The following is a 15,524-nucleotide window of genomic DNA, read 5'->3' as shown; positions in this document are numbered from 1 at the left end:
CACTTTCCACTCAGGTCTCAGCGGAGAACGGCCTCAGCGGAGAACCCCTGGCCGTGGTTCTTCCCCTGCATGCTAATCTGAAGGCACACATCAGCCAAGAGCAGTCAGACACTGTGTCAGCAGTGAAGGGCACTATCTGATGGAGTGAGCCTCTCAGGCCTTCCAGGAACCCAGCACAAGATTTGGGGCACTTCCCCCATCAGCGTGGGCACCAAGCCTGATGCACAAGAGCACCTGGAGATTTCTGCGGGTGGGAGAGCGAGTCAGGCCCCTGCCGTCGCTGCTCCACAGTCCTGACCTCACTCAGGTCAGGAGAGCACTCCGGGCTCATGAAAGCCAGGTATGTTCTCCGGTCCAGGACACTGACCTTGCTCTCACAAAGGACATGACAGCATCCAGATCTCTCACTGGCCGAGTTCCACAGTCCCCCCTGAATTGGATCCTTTCCTGTTTAAGGCTAGGCCTGCTCACTGCGCATTCTGTAAGGGTGACAAGGACTAAAAGTTTGAGAAGCGGTCTGAAAATTCTCTAGTATGTCCTGAAGGTCGTGTGACTAGATTATTGAAGTCAGCAAATTCCAGTACACAACTTTGCTTGATTTTTTCTTATTTTTCCTTTTTTGTTTTTGTTGTTATTGTTGCTGCTGCTGTTTTGAGAAAGGGTCTCATGAAGCCCAGGCTGGGCTTGAACTTCCTAAACCCTCCCGCCTCTGCGCTGAGTGCTGGGATTACAGATGTGTACACCACACCCAGCAAAGTTGGAGCTTTGGTATGTATGTTAGGTTTGGACTAGGAGCTCCTTGAGCCTCTTTCTCCACCCTCACAGCTGCTGTAAAAGAAATGCCAGGCACCCTTCCTAGTTTGTGAGTCTGTAGACCTCACTTCCCCAGAGGAATGCATGGAGACCCTAAGCGATCAGGGCTACAGGTGGCACAGCCTTTAGGATGAACTCACAGTAACTATAAAGAGCCGAGCTCTCCCCTTCCCCTGCCGTCCAGAGATGACCGGACTGGAAGTGAGCACTAGGTGTTACCCCTCCACCACATGGCATGAGACTTCCCCCCTTCTCTGAAACCTGTAAGAAGGGACCCTCCACCCCCGCCCTCACCCCCACCTCCACTTAGCCTTGTGGACCTCAACTCTCAGAACCTCTGCATATTATCTATGGTGTTAATAATGCTCTTAATATTACTAAAACTCTTACCCAAAAAACAAGCTGCCTCAGTCTCAGTTTCCCCCCTTCACAGGCCTTACAAGGGTTTCCCAGACATCTACTAGGCTTTTTTGTTGTTGTTTTGTTTTCCCTTAGACAGGATTTCTTCTATCCTAGTCTGGTCTTGAACTCACAGTGGAACCAGGGGTGACTCTGAACTTCCGATCCTCCTGCCTCCGCCTCCCAAGTGTTGAGATTATAGGCCTGTGCCACCATACTCCACATTATAATTCTGCTTGATTTGGGGCAGTGATTCTGCCTCTCCTGAGGTAGATAAGATGCTGAGTTGATGGGGGATGGGGTGGAGAACATAATCAAAACACTTTATGAAATTTTTGATTCAATTAAAAAAAATTTTTTTAAGCCGAGTGTGGTAGTACACACCTTTAACCCCAGCACTCAGAAGGCAGAAGCAGGCAGATCTCTGTGAAATCAAGGCCAGCCTGGTCTACATAGAGAGTTCCAGGTCAGCTGAGGCTACAGGAGACCCCCAAAAAAAGTTTTTTTAAAAAGATGCACCTGGGGCTGGAGAGATGGCTCAGCGGTTAAGAACACTGTTTGTTCTTGCAGAAGACCTAGGTTCGAATCCAAGCACGCACAAGGCAGCTAACAACTGTCTGTAACTCCAGTTCCAGGGGATCCGATAGCCTCTTCTGTCCTCCGTGGGCATTGCACGACTTGGGTGCACTTACCTACATGCAGGCAATACATGCGTACACATAAAATAAAGAAATAAAAAAATATTTTAAAAATGTTCTGGCTAGGCATGGTGGCACACGCCTTTAATCCCAGCACTAGGGAGGCAGAGGCAGGCGGATCCCTGTGAGTTCAAGGCCAGCCTGGTCTACATAGTGAGTTCCAAGACAGCTGGGGCTACAGGGAGACCCTGTCTCAAAAAGACCAAAAAAAAAAAAAAAAGTTCTGTATGAAATACACAAAAATTCAATAAAAATTTTTAAAAAAAAGGTGCATCCCCTCACAGGCTGCACAAATGACCAGAAAAATCACTATTCTGGCCAGGGAGCCCATCTCTCTGGAAAAGTACTGAACTGTACCAAACTCTGTAAGAATCCATTCCTTATAACCCCAGGAAGCAGCCATGGAGCTGACGCAGACCTGCCCAGTCTTGGTGGGTTCCCGGGAGACAGCTGGCTGGGCCCCACCGCCTGGCATCAGACTTACTGTGCCAAAGCCCCGGCCAGCCACAGCCACCCAGAGTGTGTCTTGGCTTCTTTTTCTCCTTCTTCGGCTCCTCTCAGAGCCCGACTGAATGGCCCCAGTCTCTCCGTCCTGCCCCAGCCAGCGCTGGACCCTCCATGTCTGGCCAGCTCCTCTCCTACAGTCTTGATAAACACCACTGTCCTCGCTGGGAACTACAGCAGAGGCTGTTTTCTCCCTCCTGAACCCCAGGATGCCTCTCCCTTGCCTGGCTGCCTTCCCAGGGCCCTGGCTGGGACCCCATGTTAACGCATCCCTGGCCCAGTCACCTGAAGGAAAAGAGACTCCCAAAGGCCTGAGATGAAAGAGTCTTCAATTCAGTGGTCTTTTGAGCTTTGTTTTTAGCAGGAAGAACTTGTTTTCCAAACAAATTATTACTCAGAATTTGCCTGTTTACTGAACATACAAATAAGTACATTTATGAGAGACTTGTTAATTATGGCCAAATACTGGAAAGAAAGTAAATTTCCATCAGTGGGGACCAGGCTAAATAAAATGATGGTCAGGTCATACAATGGAATACTATTTAGCCATCTAAAAGCCTGAGGCAAATCCCAACAATAACAGCAAATGTTCTGGAAAAAAAAAAAATCCAGTATTTGCTCCATGGCTTCATTTTAGGGCAGAGAACAAGATGACTGATTGTTTGTTAAAATTTGCCACCTCCTGTTTACACTCCTCTAATATTTACTCCATATTTAAATGCAGAGACCAAACATCTTGGTTTGCCCTGAACTCTGAGGTTTCTTGGGATATAAAGTCTTGGGACATTAAGTGCTAAACCTGAGAAAATCCTTGGCAAAGAAGTGAGCTGTACCCACCCCCCACCCAGCAGAAATCAGCCTTTTATTTTGGATAGAATAGGTAGGTGGTTGCTAATTGTAGAAGTGAAATTGAGCCAGTATTGATTATACCTTAGGGATGTTTATTTTTTAAGATTTGTTTTTATTTTTTAATTATGTGTCTGTGTGTATGTCTTCGTGTGGGTCTGCACATAAGTGCAGGTGGTCAGAAGGCCAGAGGTGTCAGATCCCCTGGAACTGGAGTTAGAGGCAGTTGGGAGCCACTCAACATGGGTGCCGTGAACAGAAGAACTGGGTTCTCTGCGACAGCAGCGTGTGCTCTTAACCACCAAGCAATTTCTCTAGCTTCTGTATTTGTTTGTTTGAGATAGGGACACCGCCACCCCCCCCCACCCCCGTAGCCTAGGTTGGCTTCCAACTCTTTATTTCCTTTGTTTTCCGAGATAGGATTTCACTAAGCATCCCTAGCTGGCCTAGAACTCATTATTCATTATACACATCAGGCTGGCCTCAAACTCACAGAGATCCACCTGCCTCTGCCTCCCAAGTGCTGGGATTAAAGGTGTGCCCGCCATGTCTGGGCTCAAACTCCCCTGCCTCTGCCTCCCAAGTGCTGGGATTAAAGGTGTGCCCTGGGCTCAAACTTCTGATCTTCCTTCCTCAACCTCGTGAGTGCTGGTGTCATAGGCATGCACGGTCACACCTGACTGCATTCTAATTAAAAATTCAGAACGGTGTGCTATTTCTTTCTTTCTCCCTCCCCCACCACTCCCCACGTCTGATCAGGGAGCAGCAAAGAATGGGGTCTGTGAGTCCCCAGTGTCTATGTGTAAAAGTGTAAATGTGTCTATTTACACACCCCAGTCGTAAGAAAATGGATGGCCTGATTCTCACCAAAATTTAAAGGTATGGTTGAGATTTTTTTCCCCTAATACCACCACCACCATCACCACCACCACCAAAAATATAAAGTTTGAAACCATAGAATGAGCTGATGGGAAAGAAGACAGATCCACATCCAACCGCCAATCTTGACACCACAAAACCCAAGATGAATGGCACCCGAGTCCTGAGCAGAGTTAAGGTGCTGCCTCAGCACCACCTTTCAAAGATTCTTGGCCAAAAAGCAAAACTCAGGGCTGGGGCTATAACTCAGTTGGCAGAGCTCTGGTGGGGCATGCGCAAAGTGCTGGGTTCAGTCCCCAGCACTGCATAAACCGAGTGTGGTGGTGCATACCCCGTCTGAAACAAGAAACAAACAAAACAAAATACACATAAATAATAATAGTAAATAAAATATTTAAAAACTTTGGGGGGGTCTTTTTGAGACAGGGTCTCTCTGTAGTCCCACCTGTCCTGGAACTCACTATGTAGACCAGGCTGGCCTTGAACTCACAGAGATCCACCTGCCTCTGCCTCCCGACTGGGATTAAAAATGGTTCTTAAAAAGACAACAAACCAACCCTGTGAGGGCAGTTGCTTCAGATTTCAAACACTGACACTGCTGGTGTTCAGCGGTAGGTGTAGGTTAGGCATAAGAACCGAAGGAAGCAGGGGCCTGTGTGTCAGTCAGCACCAGGTTCAGCCCTGTATACACGCCCGTGAGCCCAAAGCCATCAGCTATGACCCAAAGTTTTCTTCATCCTCACACTGGAGCTCGGCCCCCCAGGCCTGTAGAAGACCCATGATCTCAGGGACCAGGCACCGACTTCAGCCTCAGGGTCGTAGCCTGACTCCATCCGGCTGCTGGGTTCACCTTTACATCTGGGCTTCAAGCGATAGGAAGGAATTAAACCAGGGGTAGCTTTCTGCCGCATCAACACAGACCTGCCCTGCACTCCTTAGCCAGAACTTAGTCATATGTCACACGTGGGGCAAAGGAATCTGGGAAACATAGTCTTTATGTTAGGTAGCAATGTGTACAGCTACGATCAAGGCGCATGCACCGCGTGTGTGTGTGTGTGTGTGTGTGTGTGTGTGTGTGTGTGTGTGGTGTGTACCTGTGCATGTGGAAGTCAGAGGTCAATGTCAGCTCTCTTGTTCAATCACTCTTTACCTTAGTTTTTGAGATGGGTCTCTCACTGAACCAGGCGCTCACTGATTTTGCTAAACTGGCTGGTCATTGAGACATGGGGATTGTCCTGTCTTCACCTCCCAGTGCTGGGGCTGCAGGCACAGGCCACCACACCCAGCTTTTTACACAGGCTCTGCAGAGCCAAACACAAGTCTTCACCCTTGCACAGCCCTTTATTGACTGAGCTATTTCGCTGTTTCCCCAGTCCTTGATTTTTTTTTGATTAAAATTTTCCAGTTTATTTCTAACGGGCAGGGCGTGATGCTGGCTCACAGACTTCCTTCACTTTCATTCACAGTAGTGTTTTCTAGCGAAATGAACTAGTACAGTTCAGTTACTGATAAACAAATCGTAATAATTTCAATTGTCTGCAAACTCCTATTAGCTAAACTTATAAACTAAACATTTGCCCAGCCAAAGATTTAATATAGACGTCTCGAGAGTAAATTAATAGTAACCTGCAAAATCTGCAAGGTCATCGGGGCTACTTGGAGGGTGGACTTACAAAGGTCTGAGTCACAGAGTAAAAGGCCCAAACAACCCACAGTAAATGTAGAAAAAGAATGAAGACAGAAAAGCATGGGAAGCTTGGTGTAAAAGTATCAAAATATGCCTACCCAGAGCTGGCGAGATGGCTCAGTGGGTTAGGGTGCCCACCCCAAGACCGACAACTGAGTTTGATCCCCCAGGACCCACATGGTGGAAGGAGAGAACTGACTCCCACAAGTTGTCCTCTGACCTCCACATACATGCCATGGCATGGGTGCTCACACACACATCATACTATATGTGTGATAATAATTTTTTTAAATTAGGATTTCATTTTTGCATGTGTGTGTGTACAGAGACCAGAAGAAGGCATCAAAACTCCTGGAGCTGGAGTTACAGGCCATCATGAGCCACCTGTTGTGGGTGCTGGGAACTAAGCTCTCTAGTCCTCTACAAGAGCAGCAGACATTCTTATTACCTGCTAAGCCATCTCTCCAGCCTCAGTAATTTCCTTTTTCAATAGACCCTTAGCTGCACCGGGTGTCGTAGCACATGCCTTTAATCCCAGTACTTGGGAGGCAGAAGCAGGTGAATCTCTGTGAAATCGAGGCCAGCCTGGTGTACATAGGGAGTTCCAGGCCAGCTGGGGCTACAGGGAGACCCCCTCCCCCACAAAAAAGACCCTTAACTGCAAGAAAATCAGGTGAGGAAGGCCAGCTGTCAGCTCTGCAGGGAAACACACAGGAAGGGGAGAAATAGACATGGTGTGCCAATTGTGACATTCTGCAAGAGAGCTGAGCACCTCAGCTGTGAACTCACAACTAACTATCTTTCAGCCATTTAAAAAGACGTGGCAGCTCAGGAGGCAGAGGCAGGCGGATCTCTGTGAGTTCAAGGCCAGCCTGGTCTACATAGTGAGTTTCAGGACAGCTGGAGAGACCTTGTTTCAAAAAGACAAAAAACAAACAAACAAAGAAAAAGTAGAAAGACATGGAGGGACAAAACTTCTAAGAACACCAAACATTTCATGTAATATGTATCGATATTCTCCCAACCCTAAGAGGGGAGCTTATTTCTCAGTGCCCCCTTAACTGAGGCTGGACAGAGTGACACGCCTTCTTGGGAACAGAGAGAAAAACAGTCACTTTACAGTGGCGGAATCTGGCACACAGGATCTTAACTAACAGTAACAGCGAGTGGCCCAGCCAAGCTGATGAGGTAAGAAGGGTGCTTCATGCCAGGCGTGGTGGCGCATGCCTTTGATCCCAGCACTCGGGAAGCAGAGGCAGGAGGATCTCTGTGAGTTCAAGGCCAGCCTGGTCTACATAGAGAGTTCCAGGCCAGTTGGGGCTACAGGGGGGGTGCTTCATCTCCCCTAACTCCAGTGTAATCACAGAAAGCCCAATTAAACCCAGTAGTGGGACAGTCTATAAAATGCTTGGCCAGCATTCTTTAAAAACAATTATTTATTCTTTTTTTAATTTTATGGGTATGAGCATATTGCCTACATGTATGTAAGTGCACCCTTGTCATGAAATGCCCACAGAGGTAGGAAGAGGGCATTGGATCCCCTGGAAGTGGAGTTAGGGACAGCTGTTAACCACCATGTCGGTGCTGGGAATCGAACCCAGGTCTTCTGCGAGAGCAGACAGTGCTCTTAACCACTGAGCCATCTCTTCAGACCCTTGGCTAGTATGAAAGCAAGCGGATGAGGCAGGCACCTGTGATCCACACTCAGGAGGTAAAGACAAGAGGATCTCAAGTTCTGAGCCACGCTGGGCTGCATAAGGAAACTGCTTCAAAAGAAAGGAAGAAACAGAGAAATGGGGACTGAGGGGTGGAGGTGTGACTGCAGGTAGAGCGCTTGCTTAACATGCACGAAGCCCTATGTTCCACGCCCAGCACCGTGCTACACTGAGCATGGTGGTGCAAGCCTGTGATCCCAAGCACTCAGGACGTAGAGGCAGGAGAATTCAGAAGTTCAAGACCATCCTAAGCTACATGAGACCCTGTAGCAAGGTGAGGAATGGATGATAGTGGTGACGATGAAGATGAGTAAGCAGTGTGTACCCTGCCTGGATCTGGGAGAGAGACAAGGCGGAGATGAGGAAACCGTCAGACTTAGTTCAGCCCTGTCCAGCTCCAGCAGCCCAGAATTCCTGAGGCACTTTCTACCTTGGGAGGTTTGGTCTGCCGCCGAGGCAGAAACTGACGTGGCATCGGGATTCTCAGAGGGTGGTGTGGTGCTCTGAGGGCTCCAGGCCGCTCCTACCCTCAGCCCCTGACCTCTCCTCCAGACTCCCTCAGCCTCTCCTGGCTTTCCAGCCCTTTCTAATTACTAGGCACCCATGGAACCACAGCTTCTGTTTAGATAAAACAGGAACCAGGTGGCCACAACAGCTGCCTCTGGGAGGGTTGTTTCCAAACTGAGCCTGGACGGAGGGCAGAGGAGGAGTCAGGCCCAGCGAGGGGGGCTCAGTCCTCTTGTACAGTGGAAAGATTTGGGGATGTGTTCTCAATGTGTGGAACCCAGAAGCCAATCTGATGAATCACTTACCAGGTTGGAGACTTTGTGTCGGTGATGTGCTGTCGCCCAGAACCACAGTGCCAGGCTGAGGACACACTGAGCCTCCAGGCAGGCTCCCTCCTTGGGTGCCCTCCCGTTCTCCCCACTCAGGGTCTTCTCTTCCAGTTTCATTAGGACACGTGAGCTGGGTTATGAACAATGGGGTCCAGTCTTGCTTGGCTTCTTCCATCTTTTCTCAGCTTCCGGTCAAAAAAGGCATCCAGAGGGCTGGGCACAGTGGAGGCAGGAAGATCAGGAGTTCAAAGTCATCCTCGGCTATGTACATAGTGAGCTCAAGCTTGGCCTGGGCTACATAGGACATCATCACAGACAAAGGCAACCAAAAAGAAGGTCATGGGCAGGCTTCTGGAACTCAGCATTTTCTGGTGTGGGATACTCCTGTCGGGTAGAGGGAGAGGGAGGCAGAGATGGGAAGGGAAGGACTCTGCCTCTGAGAGACCCGCTACAGAAGAGCTGACATCCTGTGAGTCACAACGAAGCATCCCCAGGCATGAAGAGGGCTGGGTGACACGCGTGGGCTCAGCACAGGCAGGGTGAGGCATGAGTCCCTGCTCAGCCGCACCAGCCACGGCTGGGGCACCACTCACCAGAAGCAGAGACGTGATCACTCCTGTGTCTCCATTCCTGTCATCCCACAGTGGTAAGAGCCAAACCGAGCACCTTCTGTGGTGCTCACCTCACTCAAAGCAGTTTTGGGGGCCAGGTGCAGCCCAGTGGCAGAGCTCAGTTAGCCCATGGGAGACCCTACTGCTCCCTGAGGATCTACAGGCAGCTAATGGTTTCCGGAGGGAGAAAGTGACATTTTCTTCAATGGTGTAGTCACTGGTAAGGTGACTTTGCTCCTGTAAGTAACCCCTCACCCAAGCTTCTGTAAACACCCTAATGAAACTCATTCACACACACACACACACACACGACATGTAAAGGAGACTAGATGGAAACTCATTCACACACACACACACACACACACACACACACACACACACACGACATGTAAAGGAGACTAGATGGAAAAGGATCAGTGGGAGTGGGTGGCAACAAGAGAGGATAATGGGGTGAACACTGAACGCCAGTGAGATGGCTCAGTGGGGAAAGGCACTTACTGCCAAGCCTGACCATCTGAGCTCAAACCCTGGGCCCTCCATAGTGGAAGGAGAGAATTGATTCCCCAAAATTGTCTTCTAACCTTCACATTCGGGACCTGGCATGTGCATGCGTGCTTGTGCACACATCCACACACACATGCAAATAAAATTTTATTATTTTTTAAATTTTTAAAATTATTTTTATTTTATGCGTATGTGTGTATTGCCTGCATGTAGGTCAGTGCACCCATGTCATGCAATGCCCGCGGAGGACAGAAGAGGCTGTCGGATTCCCTGGGACTGGAGTTACGGACAGTTGTTAGCTGCCATGTAGGTGCTGGGATTCGAACCCAGGTCTTTTGCAAGAACAACTAGTGTTCTTAATTGTTGAGCCATCTCTCTAGCCCACAAATAAAATTTTAAAATGTTAAAAAAGAAAAGACAGCAAGAAAGGAAGTGAGAGAAAGGAAGGGAGGAAGAAGAACAAAAGGAAGGAGAGAGAGAAAGGGAGAGAGAGAGAGAGAGAGAGAGAGAGAGAGAGAGAGAGAGAAAACCAAAAGGGCAAAAGGGACGGGAAGGGGAAGGGGAGGGGAGGGAAGGGGAGGGGAGGAGGTTGGCGATGGTGGCGCACACCTTTGATCCCAGCACCCTGGAGGCAGAAGCAGGCTGACCTCTGTGAGTTCAAGGTCAAACTGGTCTACATAGTGAGTTCCAGGTCAGCTGGAATTACAGGGAGACCCTGTCTCAAAAAAAAAGAGGGTAATGGGGAGAAAATATGATAAAAATATACTATACATATATATGAAAATGTCATAAAATCCATTTTGTGTAATTAATGTATACTAGTAAAAACAAAGTTTAATTTTAAACGAAATGAAGAAAATAAAATTTTTAAAAAATATTTTATTTATCATTTTTATTTTATGTGTATGAGTGTATTGCCTGAATGTATGTGAGTGCACCCGTGTCCTGCAATGCCGCGGAGGTCAGAAGAGGGCTTCGGATTCCCCTGGAACTGGAGTTAAGGATGGTTTGTAGTTGCCATGTGGATGTGGGGAATCAAACCCAGGACCTCTGCGAGAGCAAATTAAAAAAAAATTTATCACCACATTAAGACAAGAAGGCCAAGATGATCCTTGACAGTCCAGCAATGTGTTTGAGTTCTCACAGCTGATAAACCACTCTGGCGGAACCTGTGTCCTTATCCACAATGTGCCTGCTCTAGATCCCCTGGGATCTGTGTTCTAGAAAGGTCAGGGGCTCATGTGACAAGCAGAGGCTCTGATAGTCTCATTCGGGGCTGCAGACAGCAGTCATGAGCTTTGTCCTGGGACGTGCAGGCTTGCCCCTCTCGTAAGAACTAGATTAAGGTGTGAGCAAGATGGCCCAGTGGAAGAAGGTGTGTGCTGTGCAGGCCTGACCACCAGACTTCAATCCCGGGAACTCACGTAAAAGTGGAAGGGGAGATCCGACCCCACACGGCTGCCCTCCGACCTCCACATGCGAACCATGGTGCAACTTCTCCACATCATGCACACAAGCAATAATAGTAAGAAAATAGCATTCAAAGTAGTGGATTGCAGAAACTTGCCTGTGTCCATCAAAGACACGGAAATCTAAAAGCAGCCCTGATGGGCACTCCCAAGAAATGACAGACTTGAGCTGTGGAAGAGGGCGCAAATTAAAGGAGGGCCATGACCCCCACAACCTCTCCCCTCCCATGCAGCACACAGGAGGACGGTGACCACTCCCCTCCCATGTAGCAAAAACTGTCCAGGACCCATTTTACTTTTTAGTAGTCTTCCAGGGTAGGAAAGGTCTAGAGCTGAATTTTTTTTTTTTTTTAAATTGAATTTCATTATATATATTTGGTCTTTATGAGACAGGGTCTTTCTGTAGGCTCAGCTGGCCAGGAACTTGCTGCGTAGACCAGGCTGGCCTTGGAACAATATATTTTCTTAAAAAATTTTTTTGGTCCTTTTTGAGACAGGGTGTAACTGTAGCCCCAGCTGGCCTGGAACTCACTGTAGACCAGGCTGGTCTTGAACTCACAGAGATCCGCCTGCCTCTGCCTCCCAAGTGCTGGGATGAAAGGCGTGTGCCACCACGCCTGGCTAGAGCTGAAATTTTCAATCCTCAGGTTTCCAACCTGGAAGGCCAGCTCTCCATGTGGAATTGGCATCATGAAGCAGATGCATGCCCACCTTAATTCCCGCTGTGGCAGGAATGCCTATGAGGAGCCCTATTGTACAGTGGAGGAAAATGAGTTTCACAAAGGAAACCTTGACTTTCCCAAGGCCACAGCTATCCAGTGGCAGGGGAAGAATTTGAATCCAAGTCTGCTGAAGTCCAGATCATTCCTAGCTGTAGGGGGAAGCCCAATCCATAAAATGAATCAAAGCCAGGCACAGTGACAAACACCTGAAAATCCAGCACTTGGGGAAACTGAGGCAGGAGGATCATGAATCAGAGGCTACTCCGGGCTACACAATAAGGCTCTGTCTCAAAAAAGCAAACAAAATCGGGACTGCAGAGACAGTTCAGTGGGGAAGAGTGCTTGCTGCACGTGCATGGGGACCTGAGCTCAGATCCCAGCACCCACAAAAAAAGCGGATGTGGCTGTGCATGCCTGTGATCCCAGTGCTATTGGGGACAGAGACTGGAGGATCGTGGGGGCTGCTGACTGCCAGCCCATCCCAGGTTCAGTGAGACCCTGACAGGAATCAGACTGAGAGTAATTGAGCAGGTCAGCCGACATCCTCCTCTAGCCTCATCAAGCACGCACAGCCACACATACACCACACGTGCAAACACATACACACACATACACATACGCACAGAGCACACACATAAATATGCATACACATGCATACACATATATATACACACAAATACACGTACATCATACACACACATACACCCACAACATGCACCATACACACATACATATACACATTCATACATACACATGCCATACAGCACATAAACACCATACACTCACACATACACACATACACCATACACACATATACCACACACACACCACACAGAGATACATACACATATGCATACACCACACAGATACATAAACACACACCACACACACACATACACCACACACACACATACACACACATACACCACACACAGATACACACAGATATACCACACATACATATACACACATACACCACACACACATCACAGAGATACACACACATATCCCCCCCACACATACACACACACACACCACATAGATACATACACACATATACCCCCCCACACACCACAGATACATACACATATGTATACACCATACACACATACACCACACACACCACACAGTTACATGCACACACGCATACACTACACACACATATACACACATATACCACACACATATATACCACATACAGATACACACACACACATACACCACACAGATACATACACACACATACCCCCACAAACACACACACATATACACACATACACCACACATACAGATACATACACACATACACCACACACCACACAGATACATACACACACATACCCCCCCCACATACACATATACACATACACCACACACAGATACACACACATACACCACACACACCACACGATACATACACACACATATACACACCACACACACACATACACAATACACCACATACACAAATACCACACACACACCATACACACACATACCCCACACACATGCACACAAACACACAAGCAAACAGGGCAGGAGAGGTACTCAGTACAGCCTGTTACGCTCAAGTCCCCGATTTGCTGGTCAGGACCAATGAAACAAAACAAGAAGCCTGCCACCTGCCTCGGTGTGCGTGTGTTGGGGACTCTCTGGGGTCCACGCTGCCATGATGAGGGGCAGGGACGTCAGAGGCATGGCCGGGGGACGGGGGCGCACTGGAGCACCCGGAGTCTGGCTCCCGGTTCTGCTCCCCCTATTATGGCTGAGGAGGAGCGTCAGTTAGGCCTGATGGTGCTGCGGCTTGACAGGGTCTGGAGTCATAGCATAGATGGACAGAAGTGGACCTGGTGGGACTTTACTCCATCAGACTGGAAGCCATAGCAGGTACTGGGGACCCCCCCACACTCAGGTTCCAGGACTCAAAGGCCTAAATCTAAAAAGATTAAACTAACCTCTCAGATTAAAAGATTAAACTAACGGTGGTTCACACTCTAAGTCCCTCTGGAGATACACGCAGAAGAATCACAAATACAGCTATATAGTGAGTTCAAGGTCAGCCTGGGCTACATGAGCCCTTGCCTCTAAATAAAATAATAGTAAAAATAAACATCTACTGAGCACCGAAGGGGGCAGGGTCTGTCCTGCCCTCTGTCTCACAGGTGAGGTTAGACTGAGAGGTCCAGGGGAGAATGCCAAGTAAGCAACCTGCATGGTAGCCACTGCTCACCCAACAAATACCCCTGTGCCCCTCCATGTGGGCAGGAACGAGCGTGTGGGCTGATTCTTGAGAACACGTGGACAGAAAGCTTTGCCACAGGAAAAGCCAGAGGTCGGGAGGAGCAGTGACGGGCTTCTGGCTAGGGGAGTGTTCCCAGGAGCTGTGGTGTGCAAGAGAGGAGGAAAGGAATGGTGGGGATGGAGGAGGGGGGGCCACTGGGGAGGCATTCCATTTACAGGTGGTGGCGCAAGACCCTTGGGACCCCGGGAGCATCAAGCATCAGGGAAGAGTGGGAAACCAGAGATCAGGTGGCGAGAGAGTGGGGGGAAGTGGGGCCAGGCCAAAGGCTGGAAGATAGAGGGAGCACACCAACTCCCCAACATTCCCCCCCAGCAGCCAGAGTCACCATGTGATCTCACTTGCTTCATGGACCCTCGCTGAGCTAATGGTAGGTGCCGGAGCTCCCCAATCCCTGAAGGTCAGAAGGGAGGGCCTCGGTTGAATGCATGGGTCCCAGCTGGGGCTGAAGAGACAAAGGTCTCTCTGAGGACCCCCTAGTCCTAGGAGGCCCCAGTGTCTTAAGGCTTGAGAGCTTCCAACAGGCCAAGCTGACTGGCCCAAGTCAGCTGAAAGTGGAATGCTAGCCTTCACAAGATGGTCCTCGCAGATCCCACTGCAAAACAAAGTTCATGTGGACAATCAAATCAAACGCATGCTGCCATCTAGTGGCCAGACCGGCCTACCAGGTCTTGAGAAGGCCTTGTGCCCCTACGGGACCAGAGGCAGAAGTGGGCCTGAGACTCGTTTGGTAGATCGGTAGGTGGTTAATTGGTTGGTTGGGTGATTGACTGAATTGAGACAGAGTCTGATGTAGTCCAGGCTGGCCTCAAACTCTCTATGTAGCTGAGCCTGACCTTGAACTCCTGATCCTCCTCCTTCCACTGTTCCAGAGCTGAGCTGTGACTGTCCAGGTGAAGAAAGTGACCCTGGCAGAGATCAGATGACCAATCCAAGGTCATAGTGGGCCACAGGCAGAGCTAGGTCTTATCCTAGGTCCAGGAGTGTCGGGTCCCCAGTAAGTGTCCAAGAAGTGGTTACAGCTGTGATTTTCAATGTGTGTCTCCCCAACTCTTTCACGAGGTGAAAACATTTGTTTTCAAAATAGTATCTCAATGTAATCTATTAGATCTGAGGCAACCCAAGGGCTTTGGGTTACTGGTTTGAGCCACCACATCAGGTTGGAAGGCAAAAGATTGATAAACATGATTTCCATACATTTTTAATATTTATTTATTTATTTTTACTTTATGTGTGTGTCAGTGTTTTGCCTGCATGTAAGTGCACCCATGTGTGCAATGCCCATGGAGGTCAGGAGAGGGAGTCAGAGTCCCTGGAACTGGAGTTAAGGACAATTGTCAGCTGCCATGTGGGTGCAAGAAAACTTGACTCTGCCCCCCTAAGATCTATCAACTGTCAAAGGCTCCTCAGCGGAGCTAGAGAGCTGGCTCAGCGGTTAAGAGCACAGGCAGCTCTTGCAGAAGACCCAAGTCTGATTCCCACATGGCAGCTAACAGTCCAAAACTCCAGTTTCAGGGGATCCGACGCCCTCTTCTGACCTCC

The sequence above is a fragment of the Nannospalax galili genome, unplaced genomic scaffold, assembly GCF_000622305.1.
Source record: "Nannospalax galili isolate Female #2095 unplaced genomic scaffold, S.galili_v1.0 scaffold706, whole genome shotgun sequence".
Taxonomy (NCBI): Eukaryota; Metazoa; Chordata; class Mammalia; order Rodentia; family Spalacidae; genus Nannospalax; species Nannospalax galili.
Note: the sequence above shows the minus strand (reverse complement) of the source record.